The following is a 7,919-nucleotide window of genomic DNA, read 5'->3' on the forward strand; positions in this document are numbered from 1 at the left end:
GTGTTAGCCAGGATGGTCTCGATCTCCTGACCTCGTGATCCGCCTGTCTCGGCCTCCCAAAGTGCTGGGATTACAGGCTTGAGCCACCGCGCCCAGCTCTTTCTTTCTTTCTTTCTTCCTTCCTTCCTTCCTTCCTTCCTTCCTTCCTTCCTTCCTCCCTCCCTCCCTCCCTCCCTTTCTTCTTCTTTTTTTTTTTGACAGAGTCTCACTCTGTCGCCAGGCTGGAGTGTAGTGGTGTGATCTCGGCTCACTGCAACTTCTGCCTCCTGGGTTCAAACGATTCTCCTGCTTCAGCCTCCTGAGTAGCTGGGACTATAGGCACATGCCACCACGCCCAGCAAATTCTTGTATTTTTAGTAGAGACAGAACTTCACCATGTTGACCAGGATGGTCTCGATCTCTTGACCTCATGATCTGCCTGCCTTGGCCTCCCAAAGTGCTGGGATTACAGGTGTGAGCCACTGCGCCTGGCCCATAACTGCCCTTTTCACTCCAGCCCATAATCCCATCCCCCTGCCCCTTTTCACCAAGTTCATGTGGTGTAACTCTGTATTTTCGTTAGAAACCTGAAACCATAGCAGAGAGGAACACAGTGGGACTAATCAGGCTTTTCTTGTATTTGACTTCCCAGACCATGCTAAAACACACTGAGAGTGTTTTAGGAAGCCAGAATTGCTACATGCATGAGTCAGGGAATTTTGGCCTTTGGAATGAAAAGGATGAGTTAGTTCCCCAAAAAGGAGGATGGGGCATCAAAAGACACCATCAACAGAGTGAAAATGCAACCCACGGAATGAAAGAAAATGTTTGCAAATCATATATCTAATACAAGATTGACACCTAGAATATATAACTCCACAACGAAAACCAAACAACTTAATGTAAAAATGGGCCAAGTACTTGAATATACATTTCTCCAAAGAAGACCTACAAATGACCAGTGAACACTGGAAAAGATGCTCAATACGACCAATCTATAGAGAAAAGCAAATCAAAATCACTATGAGATAAAAACACAAAACAAGTGTTGGCAATGATGTTTAAAAATTGGAAACTGTGGGCCGGGCACAATGGCTCACACCTGTAATCCCAGCACTTTGGAAGGCTGAGGGGGCAGATTACGAGGTCAGGAGATCGAGACCATCCTGGCTAACACAGTGAAAACCCCGTCTCTACTAAAAATGAAAAAAATTAGCTGGGTGTGGTGGCAGGCGCCTGTAGTCCCAGCTACTCAGGAGGCTGAGGCAGGAGAATTGCTTGAATCCGGGAGATGGAGGCTGCCGTGAGCCGAGATCGCACCACTGCACTCCAGCCTGGGCGACACAGTGAGACTCTTTCTCAAAAAACAAAAAACAAAACAAAACAAAAAATTGGAAACTGTGCATCCTCACTTTGCTAGTGAGAATGTACAATGGTTAACTGCTGTAGAAAATAATGTCAGTTCCTCAAAAAATTAAACCTAGAATCATTATATGGGCTGGGTGCGGTGGCTTATGCCTGTAATCCTAACACTTTGGGAGGCTGAAGCAGGAGTATTACTTGAGCCCAGGACTTCAAAACCAGCTTGGGCAACATAAGGAGACCCTATCTCTGTTTAAAGAAAAAAAAGCTGGGTGTTGTGGTTCACATCTGTAGTCCCAGCTACTCAGGAGGCCGAGGCAGATGCACTGTTTGAGCCCGGGAGGTCTAGGCTGCAGTGAGCCATGATTACGCTACTGCACTTCAGCCTGAGCAACAGAGTGAGACCCTATCTCAAAAAAAAAAAAAAAAAAAAAAAAAAGAATCATCATTTAATCTAGTAATTCCTTTTTTTTTTTTTTTTGACAAGAGTCTCACTCTGTCACCCAAGCTGGAGTACAGAGGCACCATCATGGTTCACGGCAGCCTCAAAGTTCTGGGCTCAGGGGATCCTCCCACCTCAGCCTCCCCAGTAGCTGGGATTACAGGTGTGTACTGCCACACCCAGTTAATTTGATCTAGTGATTCACTTCTGAGTACAAACCCCAAAGTATTGAAAACAGGGACTCAAGCAGATAGATATTCGTAGTGACATCATTCACAATACCCAAAAGGTGGGAGTGATACAAATGTCCACTGAGGAATGAATGGATAAACAAAATATGGCATTGACATGCAATTGAACATTATTCAGGCCATGAGTGGTGGCTCATGACTGTAATCCCAGCACTTTGGGAGGCCAAGGCAGGAGGATCGTTTGAGACTAGGAGTCTGAGATCAGCCTGGGCAAAATAGCAAGACCTCATCTCTACTTAAAAAAAAAAAAAATTCGCTGGGTACAGTGGCATGCACCTGTAGTCCCAGTTACTCAAGGAGGCTGAGGCAGGAGGATCACTTGAGCTCAGGAGATCCAGGCTGCAGTGAGCTGTGATTGTGCCACTGTACTCCAGCCTGGGTGACAGAGCAAGACCCTGTGTCAAAAAAAAAAAATTGGCGGGGAGCTGTGGCTCATGCCTGTAATTCCAGCATTTTGGAAGGCCAAGGTAGGTGGATCAGCTGAGGTCAGGAGTTTGAGACCAGCCTGGCCAACACGGAGATACCCCATCTCTACTAAAAATAAAAAAAAATTAGCTGGGCGTGCTGATGTGTGGCTGTAATCTCAGCTACTCGGGAGGCTGAGGCAGGAGAATCATTTGAATCCAGGAGGCAGAGGTTGCAATAAGCCAAGATCACGCCACTGCATTTCAGCCTGGGCAACAGAGCACGACTCTAACAAACAAAAAAACAAAACAACAACAACAAAAATTAATTCGTTTTAAAAAGGAAAGAAATTCTGGCATATGCTACAAAGATGGAAGAACTTTGAAGACATTATGTTAAATAATATAAGCCAGATACAGAAGGACAAATATTGTATGATTCCACTTATATACAGTACCCAGAGTAATCAAATTTGTAGAGACAAAAAGTAGAGCGGAGATTGCCATGGAGAGAAGGGGGAAATGGAGAGTTAGTGTTTAATGGGTACAGAGTTTAAATTTGGAAAGGTCAAAATTCTGGAAATGTATGGTGGTGATGGTTGCACAACAATATGAATATTTCTTAATGTGCTGAGCTGTACATTTAACGGTTAAAATGGTACATTATATGTTACCTCAATTAAAAAAATACTTACAAAAAGAGAAGAGGGGATTGAAACTGCCTGTGCAAAATTATGACTGAGACAGTGAGAGAGATCTAACCTCACCAGCTCCATCTTGCTTCTAATCTTTAAGCTGTCCTTGTTCCTTCCTGGGCATAGGCTGAACTAACTTTGGGAGGAACTTAGTTTATAGTTTAAAACAAAGACAATACCAGCCCTTTCCTAAAACTTCTTGCCTGGAGATTAGACTGCCTTTGTAGGACTAACAAATTAGCCACAAGATTAGAAATTATGGTTTAGGAGTCATGCGACTGTAGGCTACAAGATTCTGACCTTCCCTAAACTGTTACTGAGATCAGGGCTTAAGATACTTTGCAGACCCTGCACTTGGTGGATCAGCTGGCACCACCCACATCTATAAACTGGCTCATCTGATCTGTGGCCCCCACCCAGGAACTGACTCAGAGCAAGAGGACAGCTTCACCTTCCCGTGATTTCATCTCTGACCTCACCAATCAGCACTCTCAGTAAACCTGCCTTCCCCAACTCACTAAATTATCCTTTAAAACTCTCGTCCCCAGATGATAGGGGAGACTGATATGAGTAATAATAAAACTCTGGTCTCCCGCACACCCTGCTCTGCATGAATTATTCTTTCTCCATTGGAATTCCCCTGTCTTGAGAAATAGGATCCGTGTAGGCAGCGGGCAAGGTGAACCCGCTGGGCTGTTACCGGATGAGAAGAAGCAGGCTGAGCTGGGGGAGATTCAGGCTCCCAAAGAAACCTTTCTCACAGTGGGTTCTCATGTTCAAGGTGATGTTTCCTGCCATTGAGGCATCAAACTCTGCTTGAATTACTAAGTGTGAAAGAGCTTAGTCAATGCAATTCTATACACGTGATATCTTTTCATTCCACAAAAGATCCACCATATGCTGTGGGGACAAGTCAAAAAAAGACAAGGTCCCTGCACTCACCCTCTAGCAAGTAGCAGATGTGTTAAATATGCAAGAGTGTTGTATTTGCTGTTTCATCCTCATCGGGCTTATGAGAGTCCATTGTGAGCAACTCTTTCCAACTCTGTGTTCAGAGATGTCACGTTGGTAACCTGAAATCAGCCATGGTGGTAGTATTTACACCATAGGAATTAGCAAAAACTACAAATCAGGGCTATTATTGTTTGAATCTCAGGCCTGACACTTGCTGGCTATGTGATCCTGGGCATTTGCCTCAGTTTCTTTATATGTAAAACGGGTATAATAAATGTCAATTCCCTTCTCTTCACTCTCCTAAGATGTGGATAATTTAACACCTGGGATGGGTCACTGTTCTTGAATCACAGAGAGCCTGCCTCTCCTTAGGTAACTGCTGATGCCCCTCTCCTATCGGCCCAGTTGGCACAAATGTTACCCCAGGCTACGGGCTGGCCGGAGAGGGCAGCAATCCAGAAGTAACTTCACATACATTCGTGTATTCTGTGGGCACTGGGGAGAGAGAGGAGGACTAGAAAGGAAAGAGAAGACGGCAGCTCTCCGTAGTCCATTTGTTTACACTTGGTCTTATGTGTGGCCTGTTAATGGCTCCTAACATTAGGGATGTTTCACAACAAATGACCTTTAACTACAGCAGCAGCCAAAATAAGTTCAGGAGGGCAAGAGGGGCAATGGGGAAGACCATGGACCTTGGAGTTAGAGCTGGATTTGTCTCCTAGTTCTGACGTCACTAGTTGTTTGGCCTTAGGTAACTGATTGTCTATCTCTGAACCTCAGTTTCCCCAGTTGTAAAAATGAAGATAATGGCAACTACTGCACGGATATGTTAGGAGGCTCTGGGGAGGTAATGGACTCAAACTCCTGGCCTCAAGTGATCCTCCTGCCTCAGCCTCCTGGGTAGCTGGGATTTACAGGCACAAGCCACTGCCCAGCTTGGGAAGGTAATGGAGAGGAAATCATTTTATAATCTGTCAAGGATTATTATACATACCATTGAACATGAGCAATTAACTGCAGCAAGAATGCGTGTTGCCTAATATCTATTGTCTCTCTCTTCCTAAGCAGAAGAACCCCTGTTTTTAATCTAGGTGCTAGCAATGCACCTAGCCAAAAGATTACATTCCTTATAGCTAGGTGTAGCCCTGTGACTAAGTTATGGTCAATGAGACGTAAATTGTAGGGGAGAAAAAAGAACTTCCTCTTTACCCTTCATAGTTCTTAGCTAGGACACATCCTGGTAACAGAAGACAAGAAAAACAAACAGAAATCTATTAACATGTATACCTCATGTTTTGAGTAAGTCTCAAAGAGGTGGCTTTGAATTCAGGCTTATGGAGAATTTTCAACAAAGAACAGTAAAGTTGTGGAAAAGTGACAAGGCAAAGGAAAAGGACTATTTTTGTGAGATGGAGTTTCGCTCTTGTTGCCCAGGCTGGAGTGCAGTGGGGCGATCTTGGTTCACTGCAACCTATGCCTCCTGAGTTCAAGTGATTCTCCTGCCTCAGCTTCCTGAGTAGCTGGGATTACAGGCACCCGCCACCAAGCCTGGATAATTTTTGTATTTTTAGTAGAGACGAGGTTTTGCCATGTTGGCCAGGCTGCTCTGGAACTCCTGATCTCAGGTGATCCACCTACCTCGGCCTGCCAAAGTACTGGGATTACAGGTGTGAGCCACCGTGCCTGGCCAGAAAAGGACTTTTGAGTCTCCTGGGGCAGCAAATTTGGGGAAGGCAAATAAATAGTAGGTAAAGGCTAGTTAGTAAAGTTTGTCACATAGATTCCATTGGTGTCTTCTTCCGGCAAATGAGGGTCTAAAGTTGTCTTCAGAGATCAACCTCTGTTTCTCGTGTTTGGGAGGGGAGGAAGGACACCTTTGCCTTTGTAAACTTATGTCCTGCTTTTAGGCTAATGGGAGAGGGTAGAGACCTTTTGTTGTATCTGTTTCTTCTCAATTGCCTTCAGCTCAAAATAGTCCTTATGCAAAAGAGGCATATTTGGAGGTGGGGAGGTAGAATATTCTGGTCTCCTAAAAGTGAAAGAGTTGATAGTTCATTTGGAAATAGTGCTTCAAAGAAGCTTACTCAGCTATAATCCCCTTCTGTTCTTCCCTCCTTTTTTTTTTTTTCCTTGCCTGGAATTTGGTGTTCCTGCATCCATCTTATGCCTTGAAGTGACTTTGAGGGTGAAAGCTATGGACCACAATGGTAGAACAGTGATACAAGGAACCTGGGCCTATGATGATGGTGGGGTACAATTCCTGGACGATGATCAGTTGCTAAGTGTAATAGCAGGAGCAGGCCTGGGACTTGAATTAGGGTCTATATGGTCTATATGGTGGAGTAGCAGTTAGGATACTTGGCTGCAAGCAACAGACATTGCCTCTGCCTATTTTTAGCAAAATAGAATTTATTGGAAGGATGTAGGTGGGGCTCAAATAAGTCGTAGGTAGCTGGAGAAGCAAGCCTGGGGACACACAGGAACCAAAGGAGAGTTGGAAGGCCTAGGATCAGGTTGCAGGCACATCTTCACCTCAGTACTGCCATTGCCTCCATGATGAATGACTTCCAACAAGATCTCCTATCCTGCCCCCACTGTTTTAAAATTCAAATTCTCAGGAGAGAGTGTCTGATGGAATCAACTCTGGCCCTGTCCTCCATGGCTTCTTTAATGAAATGGGTCATCTGGGGTTACTTTTCAATCAAGGCCACAAAATAAATTAATACATTGTTGGGATAGAGGAGATTATTTCTGTTATATATTTCCACAACAGGGGTAAATAGCAAATAATCACATACTTTGGAAGCATGCAACAATAAGCATTTAAACGTTCATCACTCATACATCTGGTGATGAGCTAGGCAGCCCTGCTGATCTGCTTTGGACATGCTACATATCTGGAGGTTGGCTGGCTGTTGATTTAGTCTGACCTTGGCTGGGAAGACTAGGGCATCTGGATCTGTTCCTTCAGTAGGAGAGTCTGGCATTTTCTTTCTTTTTTTTTTTTTTTTTTTTTGAGACAGTCTCACTCTGTCGCCCAGGCTGGAGTGCAGTGGCCGGGTCTCAGCTCACTGCAAGCTCTGTCTCCCGGGTTTACGCCATTCTCCTGCCTCAGCCTCCCGAGTAGCTGGGACTACAGGCGCCCGCCACCTCGCCCGGCTAGTTTTTTGTATTTTTAGTAGAGACGGGGTTTCACCGTGTTAGCCAGGATGGTCTCGATCTCCTGACCTCGTGATCCGCCCGTCTCGGCCTCCCAAAGTGCTGGGATTACAGGCTTGAGCCACCGCGCCCGGCCAAGTCTGGCATTTTCTTATGGGTGATGGCAGAGGCATGAGAAGGGTGGTATGGCAGACGCACCTGACAGTCATAACATAAGCACGTCCTGAGAATTACCCTATGATCCAAGAGGAATCTGAGAGTGGCCAACCCAGAGATTGACTCATTATCTGTGAAGGGCATCTAAACCCCCGGCTCATCCCTTGGAACACGGACTGTACGGGGGATGGAGGCCCTTTGTTTTGGGTTAAATGGAGGCAGCTAGTTTAACTGCCCAGTGGTTTCTTCTTGTCCACTGCCCAGATAGAGCTGATTTATCAAGATAGGGGAACTGCCATAGAGGAAGGGTTTTACACATGTAGAACTGGCTAAACAGGACACCAGAGTTTTATCATTACTCAAAGCAGTATCCTTGAAAATTTGGAGGCTAAGGTTTTTCAAAGATAACCTTTGGCAGAGGTGTGGAAAATGGTCCTAGCATGCTGAGTCTACTTCTGGGTGGGGGCCAAAGTCCAGTTGGTGAGTCCAGTGGGGCCATTGGGTCATCAGGAATGCA

Source organism: Piliocolobus tephrosceles, chromosome 1 (assembly GCF_002776525.5).
Source record: "Piliocolobus tephrosceles isolate RC106 chromosome 1, ASM277652v3, whole genome shotgun sequence".
Lineage (NCBI taxonomy): Eukaryota > Metazoa > Chordata > Mammalia > Primates > Cercopithecidae > Piliocolobus > Piliocolobus tephrosceles.